General features: G+C 48.7%; 1 protein-coding gene across 2 annotated transcripts in view; it reads left to right on the plus strand.

Annotated features, from left to right (window-relative positions):
• AK1 (adenylate kinase 1) overlaps window positions 1–22,502 on the plus strand; it is a 1,026,690-nt gene that overhangs the window by 356,473 nt on the left and 647,715 nt on the right. The gene's annotated exons all lie outside the window — the stretch shown is intronic.

Here is a 22,502-nt window from a genome sequence, read left to right on the forward strand (position 1 = left end):
GGTCATGAACTCCAAATTATATCTCATAATTGTGGGCTGCATCCGCAATAAATGACCAGCTTCTTCTTGTGTGACGCCCTGTTCCTCCATGGTACACAGGGGCTACATCCACGTTCAAAAAGGCAACATGGAAGTGCCTAGAACCGCAGGGCCGTCCCATAAGGTAGGCACTAGTCCAGCTGAAAGCTCGAAATGTTGCTCCTAGCCACTAGTACTGCGTAAGGGCATGTGGGCCATTGGCGATCGTCCCATAAGATCGTAATGGTGCTCCACTGATTAACACGAAGCAGCAGGTGTCGGGAGTAAAAGCCATCTGCAGGAGTGGCATACAGATGGCAGCGGCAAAAGGGGAGGAGATACCTGTCACCCAAATGAAACGAAAAAGAATAGTATGGGCATCTGAACTCCATTTGAATTACTCACTTCAAAGATCACACTAAATCCACAGCCATATGCATGCTAGCCCACTCAAAAGGATTATTCGCACCCAATAATCACTTGCGAATCATAACTATATAAATCGAGGTGAAAACACTATTACAAACGAGTGTTTGTGTGCATGCGTCTGTTAAAACAGAATCCATTAGATGGGATTAGTAACGTGCATAGACACAAGTGTTTGAAGGCGCGTCGAGACAGGGAGGGTTCAACAAGGGCAGATAGACGATGGTCCCACTATGGCAGCCCTGCATCACATAGCGCAGAGGAAGTTGATAGATTCCAAAAAGCCATGTACATGGCAGACTCTCTATTAAATCATCTGTCCATGCATCCATACATCATTTCCTCATCCCGGTATAAAAACGCCTGATTATTTACTCACATAACATTAGAAATTTGCATTGAATCTGTGCTTAATGCAGTCTGCAAAATCCACTGTGCTGCAGGCCGGAATTCTAGTGTTGTGAAGTAACATGTATTTGGGAACGTCCTGCCTTATCCTCCACTACGCTATTGCGCATCCCATACTATTCATATCAATCATTGCATTTTCGGCATGGCCCCTGTCCCAAGGACATTAAACAATAGAACTTTCTATCTGCAGTCAGACCTGTGGGCGTCTCCTCGCCGCTAGCTGGAAACCGAAAGCGCTGTCCTTCGAATTCCTCATTTGCAACATCACGTCGAAAAGGCATCTGTGACCGCTTGAAATCACAAATCCATCCATTTAGTGCGGCAGTGTGTGAAAATGGCAACTGGCTACACTCACAAATGGGACGCCCCGCCCGTCGGTGAACCGCGGTACAGCGCTGCATGAGGGTCCACCGTTAATCGAGTACTACATTCCACTGACCCTTCACAAGTTTGTTCCCGACTGCAAAGATAGTATGTGAAACAATGGGAGCATAGCAGAATTAACATATGAAGCAATATCTCACTGCCATCGGGATGAAATACATGATTGTAATAGCAAGATGCCATGCGTCGATTTGCAGCGTTGTGTGCGGGACGTGCTCGCCCAAAGGGGATTGCAGCTTGCACAGGTGGAATGAATCACCACAGGTGGAGGCTATACAGCTTGGAAACACATAAATTGCACACCCAACCCCCTCCCACAACCACACCCACCCCAAAATGCTACCGGCAGGACTTGCGATGTTGGCCCTGGGGGACCTGATAGCACTGCAAGTACTCCAACTTCAAGAAGAAGACGAACACCAACTACTACAACAACCGGCCGCACAGAGGAGACGCAGGAGGAGGAGGAGGGCAAGGCAGGGCCAGCAAGGCCCACCAGCACAGCCACTACCACCACGCAGGCAGCCCGCAATCCCACGCCTCCGAGCACATCCGTTCAACCTCACTGATGAGCAGATCCACACCCTCTACCGTTTGGACCGGGACACCATAACCGCCATTGTGGACATGACACACGCTGACCTTGTCAGCATGATAGATAGCCCAACCGCCATCCCACCCCTACTGAAGGTGGTGTCTGTACTCCACTTCCTGGCCACGGGCACCTACCAGCACACAGTCGGACAGTTGCATGGCATTTCACAGCCACTGTTGTCACGGACACTATTGCAAGTGCTCGATGCCCTCCTGAAGCACGCAGACGACTACATCTCTCTACCACGCTCGGAGCAGGAAATTACGAACACAAAAGTGGGATTTCATGCACTTGCCGGCATACCGGGTTGCATTGGTGCCATCGACTGCACCCATGTGGAATTGGTTGTCCCACATGCCATGGAGGCCCAGTACCGCAACCGAAAACAATATCATTCTCTTAATGTACAAATGGTGTGTGACTCAAACAGGATCATTACACATTGTTGTGCCCGATTTCCTGGATCAACCCATGATTCCATGGTCTTACGGAACTCTACAATACCACGCTACATGGAGCGACATGCAGGGAACAGATCCTGGCTACTCGGTGAGTCTCATTTCATGCATGATAATGTGGGGTATGTGATGCGGCAATGACCTGCCAGGAAGGGGGGGGTGCTTACGTAGCAATGTCATTCCTCAAACATCCTTTATTGTCCACATACAGGTGATGCCGGGTATCCACTGAAGAGATGGCTCCTTACACCACTCCGGAACCCACAGGACCAGCATGAGGAGGACTACAACCATGCCCACTCACGTACCCGTGTAGTCATAGAACAGGCATTCGGCCTACTGAAGGGTCGTTTCCGCTGCCTCAGCAGGTCTGGCGGGGCACTCCTGTACCGCCATGAGAAGGTTGCTAAGATGGTCATGGAATGTGTCATGCTACACAACATGTGCATACGTAGAAATGTGCCCATGCCCCCTGACGCAGAACTGCAAGCACCAGAATATGGTCATGATGTGGGTGGGGATGTGGCAGAACCTCAAGGAGTCCGCGAGGCACAGGAGGGCCGTGAAATTCGTCAGATTATCATAGATTCATGCTTCTAGCACTCACGCATGGTGGTTGATACATGGACACGGGAGTTGAGGCACTGTGTGTGTCTGGAACATGCACAATATGGACTGTACGCCTATGATGGCCTCGTACACAAAGATCAATGTCCACACATCTCATTGGATGATTGTGAAATGTTTATAGCATATGTGAAATTGTGTTACACACCCCATCGACCCACCACCCAAGTAAGCCCAACACACCCCCTCCACCCTCCTACCTCCCCCCCCAACACCAGTGTCCAAGGATGCTCATTGTCAGTGGGCAGACGCTATTGCAAGCCCCCTCTCCGGGTATCAGGGGCACCCCTGCCTGTGGAGCGCAGGTTCCTCCCAGATCTACGTTGGGGGCTGCCCTGGACGGAACTTGCAACGGATGATGTCTCTGCCTGCTCACGTCCATGCATGTCCCTAAGGGTTTGTGAGAGCTCAGTGAGCACACGGCGCACAGCGGCAAGTTCAGCACATACGTCTTTGGACGTCGCATGCAGTTCCCCCCTCAGGCTCTCGGTGCTTCTCTCCATTTGTACTCTCAGGCTCTCGGTGCTTCTCTCCATTTGTACTCTCAGGCTCTCGGTGCTTCTCTCCATTTCTGCCCTTAGTGTCTCTGTACATGTTTCTATGGCTGCCTTGGTACCCCCACATTCATCAGCATGGTCCTTGAGGAGCGTGGCCAGTTGCTGCTGTTGCACGATCACCTGGTCGAGGGACTGTTGCCTCTGCTGGGCCATGGACATTTGCGGTGGTGTCACAGAGGGGCTGATCACCTCATGTTGCCTTGACACAGGGCTTGTGGGGGATGGCCAGTCGTCGTCTTGTGAGTGCCCCTGCGTGGTATCCTCATGTTGTACGGGATGAAACATACAGGGGGATTGAGACAGGTCATGGATGGATCGTACATCGACATCACCGTTTTCTGTGTCGGAGCATGCTGCCATTAATGCAGTGTCACCTATGGTGCTGCTGCCACCAGAAGCAGTGCCTTCTGTGGCATCCATTGGGGGGGCATGTGGTGGTGGTGGTGTTGTGGCCATGCTGGCTGCTGGGGTGCCTGTTGAAGTCCCCTCCTGTGTGCTGCCACTTGATTTGTGCTGCTGCCGTGTCTTGATGCGTGCAGCTGAGGTGGAGGGTCTTTGGCCGTTGGTCTTGGCCCTCTTTGCAGGTGTGCTGGTAGGGGTGTCCTGGAGCTCGTCGTTTGAATCGGACCCTGTGGTGGAGTAAAGGAGGGCGAGCGTTATTAATGGGTCTGTGGAAATTGGAATGGCAATGTATCACATGCATTGGGGTGGTGCCTGAGGGTGATTTGGGTCAGGGCCTTGGAGGTGGTTTCTTTTTTGTGTGGATTGAGGGTGCAGTTGTATTGCAGCCTGCAGTTAGGGGGTGCCTGCTGCACGTGTAGAGGGTGTTTTTAGGAATTTTAATTATTTATTTATTTAATTTGACTTTTAATGTCCGCTATCAGGCCAATGTAAGTGGACGTTCTCCTGGACATGTGTTTCTGTTGCACTATGTGGACACATGGTACTTCACATGATTGGACATTGTGGTTTTAGCATAGTTTTATTTGGGCCACCTACCTGATTCTTCGGATGTCTGCACTCCTTTCTCCATCCCTCCGACTCCCTCTATGGTCTCCATTCCAATGGTGGAGGCACAGATTTCTTCCCAGGGGGTCAGCTTGATGGGTGATTCCGATCCTCCCCCGGTAGCTGTGGCAATGTTACGGTTGGCGGATAGTATGCTCCGTACGCGTATCCGCAAGTCGTCCCATCGCTTTCTGCATTGCTGTGGGTTGCGGGGTGCGGTCCCCACCGCACTTACCCGCTGTGCCACCAGGGCCCATATGGCCTTCTTGTTCGCAAGTGCCGTCCTGGTCATTTGCGTCGAGAAGACGACGGCAGCATTCTCCTGGAGGGTCTCTGTGAGCACCGTGAGTTCCTCACGTGAGAAGTGGACCTGCCGCTTGCGGTCGCACGCTTTTTTCGCTACTTTTCCCATTGTTTTGGTTTCACTAGGGTGGATGACGGGTTGGGATGTCTCTCAGGGTAGTATTTTTAATGGTTGTGTGAATGTTCTGATTTTATAGGTGTACGGCGTGCTGTTTCCCGTTCCGGGACCATGTTTTTGCTTCCGTTTCCATATATTTACGGTCACCGTATTTTCCGATTGCCGCCCTTTACGGTGACTGCTATGTCCGGTGGCGGAATTGCACCTAGGTCGCCGTACGACGGCGGTGAGGGGCGTTTTGGGGACATTTCCGCCATCGCGGACTTTGCACTTCCGCCAAGGCGTACTGCTCGTGCCCGATGGGTCAGAATTAGCCGCACTTTACTCTGTCGTGCCATGGCGGAAACGCTATTTACGCTATGGCGGTCAGGTCAGTTGCTTTCCGCCAGGGTCGTAATGAGGGCCTTTGTCTTTTTTCCCCATGCTTGGAAAATGCTTGGAAGCAGCAAGACCCGAAATGAAATGGGAATGACCCAACAGGCAAGTCTTAGAAGGAAACTGAGCTTTTCCTATTCCCTTCCTTCTCTCACCTCTTATTCTTGTCTTTTTCTCTAGGCTCTGGGAAGTGGCTGTGTATCCGGATGATCGCTGCTGAAGATGGAGGAACCCAGGAAAGGTGAGTGAAATGCAGCGCTGCAGCGATCGTAACGAAATGCTTTTAAAAATGATGTCTTCCCTTTCAGGATCGTCGGTGATGTCTCCGTGGTGCAGATTAGCTGGTAGGTCTCTTGTCTCCCTTTGCAGGTGACCCAGGATGCTGACAGGCGTGGCTGAAGTCCAGTTGCAGGAGCTGACACGGTGAGCGTCCAGCTGCGAGGAGCAGAACAACGCGAAGCGTGAGTTGCTGATCGGGTGTGGTTTAAATAGCTTTGGAAGAAGTTTCAAGTGTGTATCCTTCCTCCGATCAGGTATGTATCCTTCCCCGACCACACCCGGGTGGAAAGTAGTCCCACAGGTAAAGTAGTTCCTATTCAGGCCTCAAGAGGGCCTGGATGTGGCAGCATGGTCTGCATCAGGTAAGTGCACATTAAAACACTTGAACATATGTCTAGCTTTATGAGCCTGGCGCCTAAGGCGCCAGAACAGAGGTCCAACATGAGCCTGGCGCCTAAGGCGCCAGGACTGCGTCCAAAGGGCCCCAGCTTGGGCCCGCTGGCACTCCCCTGGGGGAAATGATGCCTGCCTCTGGGGTTGCTGGGTCGGACCTGGCTCCTTGGAGGTAGGCATCATGACAGTCTCTCCTGTTGCTAATGTATATAGATGACTCTATCCTCCCTTGTGTATGCGTTGATGGGTGTATTGTGCATGTCTCTCCTGTTGCTAATGTATATAGATGACTCTATCCTCCCTTGTGTATGCGTTGATGGGTGTATTGTGCATGTCTCTCCGGTTGCTAATGTATATAGATGACTCTATCCTCCCTTGTGTATGCGTTGATGGGTGTATTGTGCATGTCTCTCCTGTTGCTAATGTATATAGATGACTCTATCCTCCCTTGTGTATGCGTTGATGGGTGTATTATGCATGTCTTCATATATATACTTTGATGGCAAATGTGCTGAAATAAAGTGATTGATGATTGAAGATGATGAAGATGGGGGGAAGATTGGGGGGTGACTGGGGGCTGCAAAGGGGGCTTGCCGGGCCCCACTCCGTGCCTCAGGATGTGTGTTTGCTTTCTCCCATTGCTTCCTCTCCTGTTCCCATGTGTCAGTAGTCGGGGGTTATTTTGAGGAATTGTATAAATATTTGAGGAATGTTTGTGGTGCCCAAATCATATCTCAAAATTGGCCAAAATTCCCTAAAACAGCCGCTGACCACTGACAAATATTTACAGCAAAAGGTGTCACATGGATTTTTGAGTCTCTCTATTTGTGCCCCCAGACCCTCTTCTTTTGAATAAGACATGCAGGACACCAGTGGGTGGGTGCTACTTTGAGCAATTGTAGCCATGTTTGAGCCATTTTATGAACCATGAATTCAAACCCCCCTAAATAAATGTATCTCAAAATTTGCAACAATTCCTAAAAATAGCCAGCGTCTAGTTACAAATGTTTTTGTTTTCAACTGAGCAAGGATGTACCATAGATTTTGCAGAATACGTATTTGTGCCCCCAGGCTGTCTTTGCGGCTATTCAAAAATATGTAGTGTAGAATAAGACACACACCGGCACCGCAAATCTATGGCTAGCAACAGGTGAGAGGGAGGTGGGTGTCTAAGTACATTATTGCATAGTATTGTTACACTCTTAAGGCCCTTCCTACTCCAGCGCACAGAGGCCCCGACAACCATCCCTAGTCACACCTTAAATGCCTCTGTACAACTATGACTAAACGAGATGGCCTGAGAGAGATAAAAAATGTGAGACGGACACAAAGGTATAGTTTTCTCAATGTTTGCCATTTATTAAAAGTGAAAAGGGGTGAGATAAACGCCCCTCTTTCCCTATCCTAATGAGGATGCCCCTACCTAGCAAACTAAAACCTAGGGTCGAAACAGTCTGTGGCCCTCACACTAATACATATAACAAAAGTGTACCAGGAATATTTGGCTGTCTTTAGTTGCACAAAATAGAATGAAAGGTCAAAGCAGTATCCTGCTTAGTAACACAATTTCATAAACCAAGGCAATTGTTTTCTTCAGGCTGCAAAGCAATTACTGGCACATCACACGCATTCTTTGATTGGAACACTTTTGTCAGGCAGTCACAGCAGCCACATTTGATGATGCAGCAGTTTGTCAAAATAATAATAGAATTAATCCATTCTCTCCAGCACACTCTTTTGCCACAATCACACTTCTTGAATAGATCTTCTCCTTTCCTGGTTTACTCGCCTTCCAGGAAGATAAACTCCTGCAACTACAATTGATCTGAGTGGCAATATTTGTTCCAAGATTCTCCACAACAGTACCCCCTGTGGGGAGGGCTGAACAATGGCTGCCTCTTTTTATAGTCTCTGGGTTCTTGGCAATGTGGGTTACAGGGTCCCCCAAACTTGTATCCTGAAAACGGAGGATTGCACCGAGTTGGCCACCTTATTACTTCTTGATAGCCCTTTGGCTGCTGGCAATACGGGTTACAGGTTTCCCCAATTTAGTGTCCCATAAAAGGGGATTTCTGCCCTTGCCACCTCTTTACTTTATGTGTTTGGTATTCAAAATCATTAGTTACTGCCTAATGTCCTGCTCGGAGCGCCCTGGGGTCACCTTTAGATCCAGGCCGACTCACCATTCTTCTTTGGCGTCTCCACTGCTTTTGTGGTGGACCTTCTGCATTCTGCTGCTTCTGCTGTCTGCTCTGCATAATGTCTGCAGTCTGCACAGCTCTTTTCCAGAGCTCTGACAGCTCCATTGGGTCTATGCTTCCACTTCTTCATCGGAGTAGCTCACGTCATATCAGGAGCACGTCTCCCACACGGCTGGGCTTTCCTTCCCGTAGCCGCTCACAATGCTGCTTCCTGCTACGCACTCTCTAAACTGCTGCACGCCTTCTCTTCCCACTTTGGCTCCAGCTGGCGTTCTTCCTTCTCATTCTGCGGTAACCACAGTATTCCAAACAGCTTCTGCCGCTACTATCCCTTCAGCATCTCCTCTCAGCTGCAGCTCATTGTTGGATTTAAATGTACCACTCAGATGCCTCGTTCTACAACAACTAGACCGCTCATTATGTTCAATGGCACCATTAATCTTTACTAACTCTGAGTCCCTCTTCCTCATCCCAGTACCTCAGGAACTATGAATCCTGAAGCCTATAGTGGTGGTGGTCCTTTGATATTTAGTAAGTTTGGATTTGTTTGTAAACTGAGAGTTATCAGAGTTAGGGAATGTTATGTAAAAGGTTAATGATTTTACATTGGGTTTAGGACCTCTACTTATGGCAGAATCATAACAATTAGATGATGTCACATTTCATTTCTGTACTCCCAAGATACAAACCTTACACTGTTTAGCTGACTTTTCATAGTACGTTCTTTGGGTAGTTTCATTGGAGGGACTTGTGCAGTGACAGCGTGCCATTAGGTATTTGGGGATTATAGGACTTTCATCCTCAGAAGAAGATGAATAGCGTGCCCCTCCCAAAGGAGTAACCACTTCGCCTGACAGCCATCTCCTCCCATGTGATCCTCCCTCTTGATACCGCCCTCAGGGGTAGGATCAGGCATCGGCTGCCATCCCTTGGCCACGTGGGAGGAGACTTTAGGCATTATCCCCAGGCTCAGGATCAGGCATCGGCTGCCGTCCCCTGGCCACGTGAGAGGAGGCTTTGGGCATCACCCCCAGGGTTAAGATCAGGCACCAGCTGCCATCCCCTGGCCACGTGGGAGGAGACTTTAGGCATCACCCCCAGGGTCAGGATCAGGCAGCGGCTGCCGTCCCCTGGCCACGTGAGAGGAGGCTTTGGGCATCACCCCCAGGGTTAAGATCAGGCACCAGCTGCCATCCCCTGGCCACGTGGGAGGAGACTTTAGGCATCACCCCCAGGGTCAGGATCAGGCAGCGGCTGCCGTCCCCGGGCCACATGGGAGGGGACTTTAGGCATCACCCCCAGGGTTAGGATCAGGCAGCGGCTGCCTTCCCCTGGCCACATGGGAGGAGATCCTACGTGCGGGGTTCAGTGATGACACCACAGGATTCATCACAGACCTCATCAACATATTTTGATGCACCTAAGTCTTGAAAGTATATTTACAAATCTCAAAAGTCATTCTTTAGTCTCAGGCTGCTTTTCATTCTGATACATTCAAGCTTCTGTTCAAGATGGAAACCAAAGCTGCGATTCCCCTCCTTTTGGTTAACATATTTCTATAAGGATGTATATGTTTGTCAGAGTGGTTTATATGATTAGTGTAAAGACAAACACACATCTTTCTACCAACGAGGGCATGGGAGATACATGTGGTCAAAAGTCTATATTTCAGACTGTGCTGAAATCCCTGCATCACCACTTATCTGAAGTGTGATCATTTTATCTCACTGTGACTTATCCCTGAAAGGTAGAAGTCCTTAGAGCTGATTCTGTCCACATTGACACTCATTCTATTGCTCTGTAAATAATAACAGTGACCATTCATAGAGCGTCCGGAGACCACACAACTGGCAGCAGTGCAAGGTATAAATCAGCATATTTATTGCACATCACCCACCATGTTTGCTTTTTGGTTTACTTGTGACAATTCCGTGTAATGTTGCTTTCCATGAAACCATCAAGTATCAAAGCCTAATGTCACTTCCTGTAACATCATTTCCTCTGATGTCACAATGATTTATTGATGTATTTATTGTTCGCTTGTTAGGCGCTTATACGGGAAGTCAGGGAGGGGACATGGGAATGAGACACATTAAATACAGTGGAGGGGAAAAAAGGACGAACCGACTGCGCCTTGTGAGTATTCAGAACGTGCAAGTGTGGAAGTGGGGGTCCGTGCTGGGGAGCCCATGCTCGTGAGTGATCAACAGATGAAATGCAAGGTATGGTAAGTGCAAGCCTCCAGGACGGAGGGTGTGCTGAGTCAAGTGCTGACTATAGACAGAAGCTTGGGGATTGGGTGTGGGAGCTCAGGGCCCGAGGATGCATAAGGGCCCTGGACACCACTCAAAGAAACTGTGAAATTAGCAGAGGAGAGAAGGGGGGATGGAGGAGGCAAATAGGAAAGTCTTGAGGAGCTTCTGAAATGTAAGAAAATCCCGCTCAAGATGCAGAGGGAAGGGGAGACTGTCCCAAAGAAGGGAGCCTCCTGACCTCTCCTGCCCACTGTTTAGCGAAGCGTTTTACACACAAACAGTTGGTGCCAGAGGAATGCAGAGGAACGCAGAGGTCTAGAGGGAGAGTATTTAGTAAGAGAGAGTTGCAGATAGTCTTGTCCCCGGCCCCAGACAGTCTTGTGAATGATACAGAGGGATTTCAATTTAATCTGTGAAGCAACCAGGAGCCAATTAAGACTTTTTAGGACACAAGAGATGGTTACAAAGTGGAAGAAGGTAGATTCAGGAGGAAGCTATTGCAATACTGAAGCCTAGAAAGAACCAGGGCTCGGGTAACATTGAGCTTCTGGGGGAAAGTGAGAAAATGTAGAATTCATTTCAGAAGGAAAAGCTGAAAGTGGGGCTTCTTGGCAATGTCCTGAGTGTGAGGGAGAAAGGAGAGAGAGGAGTTGAAGATTACTCCAAGGTTTCTGGCTTCAGAAGAAGAAGGGGTCGAGCCCATGGAGGAAGGCCAGAGAGAAGAGCCGAAGGCGGGGGTAGGGGTCCCGATGGGAAGGATCTCTGTTTTGCTGGCATTGAGGCAGAGATCATTGGAAGTGCACCAGTCCAGGGTGGCAGATAGGCAGTTATGGGTGAAGGAAGGTGCAAGTGGGTCAGCAGGAAGTTTCAAAAAGAGTTGTGTGTCATCTGCATAACACTGGAGGTTGGGGGAGAATGCGGAGATGAGGAGTGCCAGCTGAATAAGGAAGATGTTAACAAGCCAGGGGGAGAAGATAGAGCCCTGGGGGACACCACTTGAGGAGAAGGAAGTAGGAGAGGAGAAGGTTCCCAGGATGTCAGTAAATATATAAAAATTGGGCCCCCTGCATGTCCCTTGTCACACTGGCCCTCACACATCATAGAACCTGTCCTTAATATTGATACAGGGCATCACTATGCACAGAAATTGCCTACATCCTATCCAGGGGCAGAGTCTCACTGACATCCGGTGACGGCTTGCTCTGCAGCAGCCTGTTGGCTACACTTTTGAGAGACTGTTCCCTCAATAGCATGTGCATTGAGAGCATTGTATAGACCGTGATATTTCTACTGCATGCAGTAAGTATGTTAATAAACACATGTTTTTCATGTGCACTGGCAAAACACTGTTGCACTCCATTATTTTCCGCAAAAAATGTATGAACACTGATATACACCTAGTTTTTAATTTTATATAAAAACACTGAAATTGAAAAACCATAAACACGGAAAACCAGAAATCCTACTATAACACAGAGAGCATGGGTTAAAATCCACCCTGCTATACTATGGACATTACACACACACATATGTAATCCAACGAGCAATGCACGGGGGCTAATTATACACTGGGCGATTATGCTCACTTCAAGATGGTAACATTGAGATGGTGAAGACTTCTTATAATGCAATATGCAGAAGTGGACTTTGGCTTCTTTCTATGATAAAACCAAGTAATTCGAACAGTAGTGCAAACTCTGCTTTATCCCTCGCCTTTGTTGAGTCCTACGGGGTCTCTGGAGGGTGAAAAAGTCTAGCATTGGAAGCGAATGAATGTCCCGTCCATTTAATGTTTACACGTCATTAATACGTTTCTCAGGAGTGTTTTATGGCACAGCAGAGCTGACGCAGCACTAAGGAAAAGAGGTTTCCTAAACATGGTGGGCCTGATTCATGGAAAAGTATGCATTTATCCTGCAGTGCCTGCGTGCCGAGAATGACACTGCACGGAATAGATCCTGCAAAGTAGGCCTATATGCAAGTCGAGACCGGAAAACACCCCGACGTGCCCCCATGCAAAGCCAGAACAGCCACATTCATTTACACTTGCGGACTCCCAGGGCGCGAACATATGCATCCTGTCAACAGTGCATAGGGTTCCCCCTGTAAGGGAGGCATGGGATTGGATAAACTCCTACTTTGCTCGATAGCTAAGGTGGGAGTAGTCTCGACCATCAAATAATGAATAAAACAGTCCTAGTTGAGTCCGTCAAATCAAAATTGCCTATGCTAACAAAAACCTAATGCCTGCCCTATATCTTGTACAGAAGTGTGAAAAGGAGAATGTGTATGCGAAGGAAAGTCAAGGTGCAAATATAAAGAATAAAGGTGGCTGAGTCAGCTCTCCTCCCCACACTGGACAGCACAGATTTGTATTTGTATTTCTTTATTTGTATAGTGCACTTGGGCGGCCCGAAGGCATCTGGGCGCTTAACTTTGGAGTTACAATGAAACATATTACAAGATACAGTAAATGGCAGGAAAGATGCATAATGCAAGGTAATGTAAAGTACATACCATACAGTGAGAGGCTGAAGGATAAATATACAGCAAAGGTTCAAAACGGTAGATACAGAATGCAAGGTGAAGCATAACAGTGGCAGCAAGACGGTGCAGACTCTTACAGTCAGAGGGTTGTCTGAGGTAGTGAGACACAATTTGGTTTTAAATTTGAAGGAATGGAAAGAGGGCTCTGATCTAAGCGGGTTGGGCCGAGCATTCCACAGTTTGGTGGCTAATACCGGAAAACTAGACCTGCCCGCTTTCTGCAATTTGAACCTGGGAAGGACAAGGAAGTTGGCTTGTGTGGTTCTCAGGGGTCGGGTGGATGTATTGGGTGTGAATCGGCTAGCCAGATAAATAGGAGCCTGGTTAGCTAGGCATTTGTGGGTGAGGGCAAGCGTTTTCAGGGAGATTCTTTGAGCTACTGAGAGCCAACGTAAGTTGCGTCTGGTATCAGAGATGCGCTGACCCCTAGGAAAATTTAGGGCTGCCCTAATGGCATTATTCTGTGTGACCTGAAGTTTGTTTAGGTTTTGTTGACTCGTTCCTAGGTAGAGGGCATTACAATAGTCTATCTTAGACATGATGAGTGTTCTGGCTAAAATAGTGCAATTGGCAGTGGTGAGGAAGGGACCGCAGGCGATAATCAGTTTGCACATGTAGGCGGCTGCAGAAGTAACAGCATTAGTTTGTCTAGAGAGTGATAGGGTGGAGTCGAGGTAGATACCTAGAGTTTTAGTGTCATTCAATACCTTCATGGTGTTACCATTGATGGTGAACGACTTGAATGCTGGGTCAAGTTTATTAAGTCAATAATGAGAGCCCAGGTTGAGGAGCTCAGTCTTATCATCATTGAGGCACAGCTCGTGTTGCACCATCCATGCCTGAATGACCAGATAGACATCGTTCAAGGATTGGGTTCCACAGTATAGTCTCCTGTGATAGGGATGAGTATCTGGGTGTCATTGGCGTAATTAGTGTAGGTGACACCCAGATAGTCAAGAATATTAAATAGAGGTTTGGTAAACACGTTGTATAGTGTTGGCGAGACACAGGATCCTTGAGGGACACCACATAGGGCAGGTGAACATTCAGCGGAAGCTGATGGGAGAAGACCCGCATAGATCTATTGTCAAGGAAAGATCTGATCCAGGAAGTGGCCGAATCTGAGAAGTTTCCGGCTGATTTGAGATGCTGGCAGAGAATTTGGTGGTTGACCAAATCAAAGGCTGCTGATAAATCTAATAATAGTAAGAGTGATAGTTTCTGCTTGTCTTTCAGGTCTTCAATTTGGGTTTTCAAATCAATGAGGGCGGTTTTGGTGCCGTGCCTGGGGCGGAAACCAGATTACGTAAGGCCGAGATGTTTTTTAGATTCCAAGTACTCCTGCATCTGTAAATAGGCAGCCCGGTCCAGTATTTTGAGCAAAAAAGGTACCGTCGTGATGGGCCTATAGTTGGTGGGTAAGGACGGGTCAAGGGTGGATTTTTTAAGGAGGGGGATGACCCAAGCGTCCTTGAGGTTATTCGGGACAATGCCTGTTTTGAAAGATAAGTTTATGAAGGCAGTGATAAAGGGAGCTAGTTCATGTGTGGCCTCAGTGATGATAGGGGCTGGGCTAGAGTCACCTTGGCAGTTAGAAGGTTTGAGCTTGTTGATGATGTTTTCCACTTCAGTGATAGTTAGTGGTGAGAACGTGAAGGGTGTGTGAGTGTGGGGAGAGGGAGTGGTTGTTTGTACGGGAGAATTAAGCAAGTGGTCGTTTTAAGGCTGCTTTGTTTAGTGTTCATTTTAGCTTGAAGTGTGGCGATTTTGCCAAGGAGCGCGTTTTGAATGTTGGCACACCAAATGCTGTCTTTGGTGCAGGTGGCAGGAGGAGTAACTGGGGATTCAAGTTTTTACAAAATCTTGAAGAGTTCTCTGGTGTTGGACTTGTCTTGCAGAATTCGCTTATTGTATGTGTCTTTTTTCGCTTGGAAGATAGCTTCTTTATAGTTGCGGGACGCTATAGTGAGGCTGTCCTTGTTGGAGTCAGATGTAAGACTTTTCCAGCTTGCTTCAGCCGTTCGCTTTTCTTTGCACAGTACTCTCAACTATGGTGTGAACCACGAGTTGAGGTGAGTGCGTGGTTTAGGTTTCCTTTGCTTAAGAGGGGCAATGGTGTTCAAGGCTTGGAGCATAGCACGATTCTGAGCAAGATGATGACACGTTGTTCAGAATAGGTAGAATGAGTGGTAGCAGCCTTTCACTTGTTGTGTCCCTTTTGTTTCTAGTGTGTCTTCTTTGAGGCATTGTGCATTCGCTTTAATGTTGAAAGTGATCAGGTGATGGTCTGTCCACGCGCATGGTGTGTTAGACTGTAAATTGATGCTGCAGTTTAAGTCGAATAACCAGTCAAACAAAACACTTGTAGGGGTTCCCTTCCTAAACGCAATTCACCTCCTTTCGGGGTTATTTATTATTATTTTATTATTATTTATTATCATTTATTTATTTCTACCACGCCAGAGCTTGCAGGCATCAGAGCGCCACAGGTACACGCAGAATCACATTACACACACACACACATTCGGTCTCCCTCAGTCAGGCTTGCAGCATTGCCTGATGTCAAAGACTTTCGAATGTGCTCAGCTTTTTACGACAGACCTCTACAGGACCACTTTGACTTTCTAGCTTTCAACGCACACTCCTATGTCATTTGCTCCGGTGTTTCCTAGAGTGGGTAGTTCACTGTATTATGCACCAAAGTTCAACGTTCACCTTTTCCTCTCCCCTTTTCTCAGGGTCAATTTCAATCACGTCGCTTTTCCAGTTCCTTCACTTTATTGCTACTTGTCACCTTTCACTGAGATTTTCGAGTGGGCTACTTTCTTTCCCCGGACCACTCCATTACTCAATATCGCAGACCTTTACAGCTGTTGTTACTTTAAGGTTCATTTGCAGGTCTGCATTTCTTCGCATCTCATCCACACGCATGCAGCCTACAATTGTGCAATATTATGTTACCACTTCAACCTTTCTTTAGCACACACCGGTCTCGCTGTCATGACCATTGGGCAAGGGCCCAGGCCTTCATCACCCCCAGGGTCCACATGGACCCAGTCCTGGCACCTCTGGCACCAGGTATATCGAAATGTGTGCTTTGCACACTATGTGCCTAAGAAACGTCCTTAAGGCCGGGCGTGGCCATAGAACAGCATTGGGAGGCACGTGCTGGAGTCCTTGGGCGGGGCAAGGTGGAGCCACAAGGCGTGGCTAAAGAGAGGGGCCGTATCCAGCCTATATAAGGCCAGCCCAACCACATGCCCCCGCTTTGCGTTACTCTGCTTTGCAGCGTGACGCTTACTGCTGTTCTTCACCTTGATTCCGGTTCTCCATCTCTGAAGACCATCTTACCTACCTGATCCCAGCCGCTCCATCGCTGAAGGCGCACCTACCTGATCCCAGCCGCTCCATCACTGAAGGCGCGTTTACCTGACTCCAGCCACTCCATCGCTGTGTGCGCACCCACCTGCACTCCATCGGAGTCGGGGAATTTTCTCACCCGATTCGGACTTCCAGCGGCTTCCTCCAGAGCCGCTGAACTGTCTTCAAGCATCCAGACTCTGCTCCATGCCATCAGAACGCTCCTACAAGGGGAAAAGAACACAACAGGTTAGAAGCCTCATAATAACGAACTCTTGACCGCATCATACCTGAGTCTTGACTTCCATTATAACGGCCAGTTTACCTATTGGCCTTGAGAGTCCATCATCCTCAGGGGAATCCCAGGATCTGCTGCACGCTTCCGATCTATCATCTTCACACCTAAAGGGAGAGCAGAGACATTGCAAGAAATCATTATTACTTACCATCAAGTCAAGACTCATTGCTAAAGACATTATTAAAAAACGAACAATAATCATAACCAAAGATTTACCCTCCAAGTGGATTGGTCACAGCCGGTCTGGATCGCCACTTCGCGGGTTAGTGAAGCAACTAGGCCCATTCTACGTGCCGCTGCCGAAGGAAGCAGGACGAAGAGCCCAGCATTACCAAAAAACAGATGAGCTTGCATGGAAAGGCTCTTGCGCACTCCGTTTTGGCACAAAAAGGGCGAGGGAATTCGTAAGACCTCTGTGCCATCCTCATTGCCTCTCCTCTTCTCCCAGGGGCAATACCAGCATCCAGAACAACATATTCCTCAGCAGCTGGGGAAGACAGCCAATACAGGGGAGCCAAGTTGAGGGAGGGCTCCAACCGTTCCCCAACGCCCCCTCAGAGCCAGATTAGCGTAACAGAACGCGAAGCCTCTCAGAATCTCTGCCTGGGTGTAATGGAAACCTCTGACACAGACCAATTAGCCCAACTACTGGGGGAGATGCGGGCTGAAATGCAAGCCTCAAGACAAGAGACTAATTCCTTGAGGAGAGACCTCATAGTAGCCCGAGAGCAGACGGATGATCTGGCAAGGCAAATGCTCCATGCACACGCAGGACAAACTCAGTTACCCGGGATCACACCAACCCCGTTGCCCCAGCCATCACCTCCAGTGCAAGTGGTACTTCCGGGGGCAGTCCCCCTGGCTCCTCCAGAATGCTTCTTCGGCGACCCGAACAAATACGCTGTGTTCATGAACCAGTGCCGCCTCCACTTCTTGTGTCGACCAGGAGCCTTGCCTAACGACAGCGCAAGGGTGGCTTTTGTGCTTTCCTATTTGGGAGGTTGTGCAGCCGACTGGTCCATCCCATTAGTAACCCAGGATGATCCAATACTTCAGAACTTTGGGGAATTCCAACGGGAATTAGAAAAACTGTTTGCCAGGCACACCCAAGGACAAGCATTAGACAATGAATTACTATTTCTTGGTCAAGGGAATCATGACTTATTGACTTACATTGCCATCTTTAACCACCTGATTGCACAGACTAATTGGCCGGAAGAGAAAAGAACCACACTATTTCACCTTTTGCGGGGTGAGTTAAAAGATGTGCTAGCTCATGTGGTCAATCCGCCCGAGGGTTGTGCGGAGTATATTAACCTAACTGTACAACTGGACCATCATCTACAAGACCGAAAAATGGATCGCACAAGGGCAGAAGGGAGGTCAGTTTACCTGCGACCACGGGACAGTCAAACCAAGGCTCATGAAGGTACCAAACCTATGCAAATCGGGGGATTGCGAGCTCCCATTTCCAAGGCTGAGAGAGAAAAGATGAAACAACAGCAACTTTGTTTATATTGTGGTAAGGCTGGACACTTCTTGCGCGATTTCCCTGTTAAAACCCCCTCCCCCAAGAGAGTGGTAGGGGCCGTGGACAATGAAACGGAAGCAAAGGAACAGAAGTCGGAAAACTCGGACGCCCGGCAAGTGTAGGGGTCCACTTGTCGAGCAGAATCAAGAAAGTTGAACAGACCTCCCACCTAGTCATCCCGGTGCTTCTAACCCATCACCACAACCATCAAGAGTCCATGCCCTGGAAGCCTACATCGATAGTGGTGCGGTGGGAATTATATCGATCAGGATTTGGCCACACGATGATTGTGGAGGGGAGGGGGAGTCAGTGAAGCATGCGCAGTGTTGGAGAAATACGGTTGAATTTGTGGGCACCTGTAATGAGACAGGCTGCAGAGTGGTCTGCTGCTCTGAGGGGTGGGGGGGTCATGGTGTGCTGTTGGAAGCCTAGTAAGGAGGGCATTTCCTCACTGATCTGTGAGATAACGTGTGCTTGGACCGCCATGCAGAATTCTTTAGGGGACTGAAGGGTTTGAGTTTTGCCGAGTGTGTGGATCTGTAGCCATGCCATTTTTGCCTTTTTGACTACGCGCATTTGGAAGGAAAGGCTACTATCATTAATGAAGCCCAGGGATTTGGCTGAGTTTGACAGCTGAGGGGTCAGCCGTTGTTGCACAAGTTGCTGTTTGGTGGGGGACAAATAAGGTCTTGGTTGGATTCAGTTTAAGGAAAGCGTTTGACATCCTTGGGGCCACTGACCTTAAGGTACAGCTGAGTGTCATCAGCACACTGATGGATGGCTATGTTGGAGCCATTTTGGAGAGTTCCCAATGGTTCCATGCATGGCTTGAAGATGATTAGGGAGAGAATGGAACCTTGGGGGGCGCCACAAATGACTGGGAGTTGGATGGATCTGAATGAGCCCATCTTTACTGGCTGGTGCCTACTGGATAGGTAGAATTGAAACCATTTTAAGGAATTTCCAGAGAAGCACAGCCTATCGGCGAGGAGGAAGAGGAGTATTTGGTAATAAACTGTGTCGAGGGCAGCTGAGAAGTCTAAGAGGACTAGGAGGGCATCGTCCACCACTTGGATGGTTGCAGTCTCAGTGCTGCATTTGGGGTTGAAGCCAAACTGGTAATCATGGAGGAGGTCAAGCTGATTGAGTTTGTCAAGAATGGAGTATAGCACAGGGACAACGCGCTGTTCTTGGAAGCAAGACCACGCAGAGCAAGAGGTTCAAATCCGGGATCCGTGCTTAGAAACCAAACTCAGGTACGGTGTTAGGCGCGTTATAAAAAAAAACAACTAAATAAATAAACGGTTGTGAAGTGCTTGTCTCTGCATGTTGGAAGCCTGTGATGTCAAGTGGAGTGTTGTGCTATGAATGAGAGAATGTTTGGTTGAGGTTCCAAGACCAGGCGAGCCACTGCCTGGGTGATGGGTGCCAGTGTTTTATGTTCTATGTAACTTAAGATGTAACTGTAACTTAAGAAGCTGTTATTAAACCTGAAGCAACCTATGAGAAGCCTAGAGGTCACTTCATTATATAAACAAATAAGTAGTTGGGCTGCCACTACTTCCTTGATAAGCTGCCCGATGACAGGGTGCTCGTGATAGGTCTGTAGTTGACTACGTCCTCTGCGTCAAGCAAGGGATTTTTGAGAAGGGGTCATATGAGACTGTTAGGAAAGATTTAATAATTGTAAGTAATTTTCCTTCCATGTGGCAACCCCCAACCTTTTTGCTGTTGTTTTACACCCTGATCTAGACTTTGCCGGAGAAGCACAGCCTTCCGCCGCACTCCTCTGGGCTTTCGCTCCATTCTTACGGGGAAACTGACATGATCTTAAGACAGTCAGTACCGGGAGACTTTGTTTCCCTTAGTCCTTTCCTCATGTTGCAGCTTTTGAGCAACATGAAACAAGAGTGCACCGTAACTTACATTACCGCGCTCTTGGGTCTCTAGTCATTCCAATGGCCTTAGAAACTCTCGCTGGACTTATCATTAAATGTGCAAGTGTGTCACGGACGGGACTGGTGGCAGCTATCGTTTCTTTGTGTTTTGAACCCCTTTTTTGGCTATGTTAACCGCGCTTCCTGCGTTTGGCCCAAATGGGTGGCCTGGCCTCCAAAATGGCCATGCCACGAGGTTCTTTGTCCTGTCCACTGACCGTCTTGCCCCTTCACCTTCCCCCAGGTCGAGCGGACCCGGGGCAGTCCTTATTTGGTCATGCACTTTCCCGCGAAACACAACGCTTTTGCGGGCTTCTGCATGCCTTGTGTGTGCCTCCAGGATGTGGGCTGGGATGTCTGTTCCCAATACACATCCTGGGTGCCAGAGAGTCTAGAGTGTCTTGAATGCCTGGGACCACCGTCGTCCGTGATAGGTCCACGTATGGTGTGAGTGTTTTGTGAGCAGATCTCCCATTGGGTCCTCTCTGTTTTGGCGCAAAGGGAACTCTGGATAAGAGGAGGCTGGAAACACCACTACCATGTCAATCTCCTGAGTTCTCACGAACAAAGGAAAAGGAGCCAAGTATCCTGCAACTAAGAAGCTGAGTCGAGGAATCCCTGTTGACCCGCTGAAGGTTTGACACCCTGCACTACTGTCGTCCTGTGAGACCCCTCTGCCTCTGATCGAACGAGAAGGCCTGTACTGGCGCTTCGACCCTTTAGAATAGTGGGAACAACTATTCTCGGCATCTTCACCAAATCCTGTACGTAAGCCTTCGGAAGCGTCCCTGGGCCATCCAGTGGACTGACCAGCCTACACAGGAACCTTGCTCTGTCACCACGTCTGGCTTACTGCTACTCCCATGTCCTCAGCACTCTCACACGATTCGTACACTTGGCATTCCCAGGTCTGAAGTGAGACGTGTGCTTTGGGACCGGAATACATGCGGTTGCCGAGTTGCCCTGCTGTGGTAACAAACCTGTGCATGTTCGCTGCATTTGGGACACCCTCGACCCTGACTCCTGCTGTCGCGGAATCTACCCGGCGTCGAGACATCCTGCTGATCGCATCTGAACCTGCCAGTACCGAAACGGAACCGGAGAAGCCTGGGTCTGCCTGCATCGGGGACCGTTGAGTAGTCAATACCCTAACCGGTCGCCCTCCCGCAGGAGCCTGTGGCTCTACACCGCTGTCGTAAACAGCAACCCTTTTCCGCACTCGCGCTCTGCTTCTGCCCCCAAGTGGAGGCCGCGCTTCAGTAGCGGGGAACTGTTCATCATCGTTTTGTTCACCTCTCTGAACTGTCTGATCTCCCTGAAGAGACTCTCCTTTGCCCGTTGGCACCCGCGTGTGCAGGTACTTTTGAGCACAAGGCTCCACCCTTCGTAGGGCTTGGACTTCCTTCTAGTTAGGTGGCCTCTGATGTCGAACTGGGTCTAACGATTATTTGCACTGCCTGTTTTCCTCCCCATCTAGGTGGTCTGCATATTTCGTGCTTCTAACTCTTTAGGCCCCTTGGTCTTGTATATATATTGTATTGCTTGTGATGTGTTGGTTTATTGGAGTTTTACCGTGATTCTTTACTATGGTCGATGTTACAAAGACCTTGTAATAAATGTGTATATATTTTTAATATAACACCTGTCTGGAGTAATTTGTAAGCGTCCTTGCTTTGTGTGCTCATTGCGGGCTTTCAGTCACCCTCACCTCTCTTGAGGCCTAGTCTTGACAGCCGCAATCGCTACCCTGATTGGTCTGGCTTGTGCAGAGGTTACCCTGTTCCAAGAAACTAGGCTGGCCTTCTGAACCTCTGCCCTTCCAGGACAGAGTTCAGAAATCCATCTTAACAGAGACCTGTCTTCAACACGTCTGGAAATGCAGTTTCACTGAGGGAGGTGTTCACAATATCAAGGAGTGCGTTAAGTGCTGGGCCAGTGAGTTGTTAATTGAGGGGGCTTTGAGGAAGTCGTCCATGGAAGTAGTGAGTTTCAGTGAAGCAGGTGTGTCTGAGAGATCCTTAGGAGAGATGATGGTGAAGTCTGTCCAGCATGGCGGTGCCTGACAGGGGATTGCTAGCAGGGCTCTGTCTGGTTTTGAGGCTTTGATGTGACTTTTGATTTTTATAAATTTTATTTATGATAATGAACACAATTAGTAATAAAAAAATGATGGACACTGAATAAATGCTAAATGTTATAAAAAATACCTTGTGGCAAGTCCAGTGGCTAGCAAAGAATTTGTGATTTTGCTAATTGAGTTCCTATCTCTGCATCATTCAAGCCTTGAGGAGCCCCTGGTCGCAGCTGATCTGTCCATTAGCTCCCGCCTGAGTGCTTGCATTGCACCCCTTCACCTCCAAATCCTGACCCACCTTAGACCAGACCAGGGTTCTGCAATGTTGATGCTGTTAGGGACGACAA

The sequence above is a fragment of the Ambystoma mexicanum genome, chromosome 8 (assembly GCF_040938575.1).
Source record: "Ambystoma mexicanum isolate Mex_15411 chromosome 8, UKY_AmexF1_1, whole genome shotgun sequence".
Classification (NCBI taxonomy): domain Eukaryota; kingdom Metazoa; phylum Chordata; class Amphibia; order Caudata; family Ambystomatidae; genus Ambystoma; species Ambystoma mexicanum.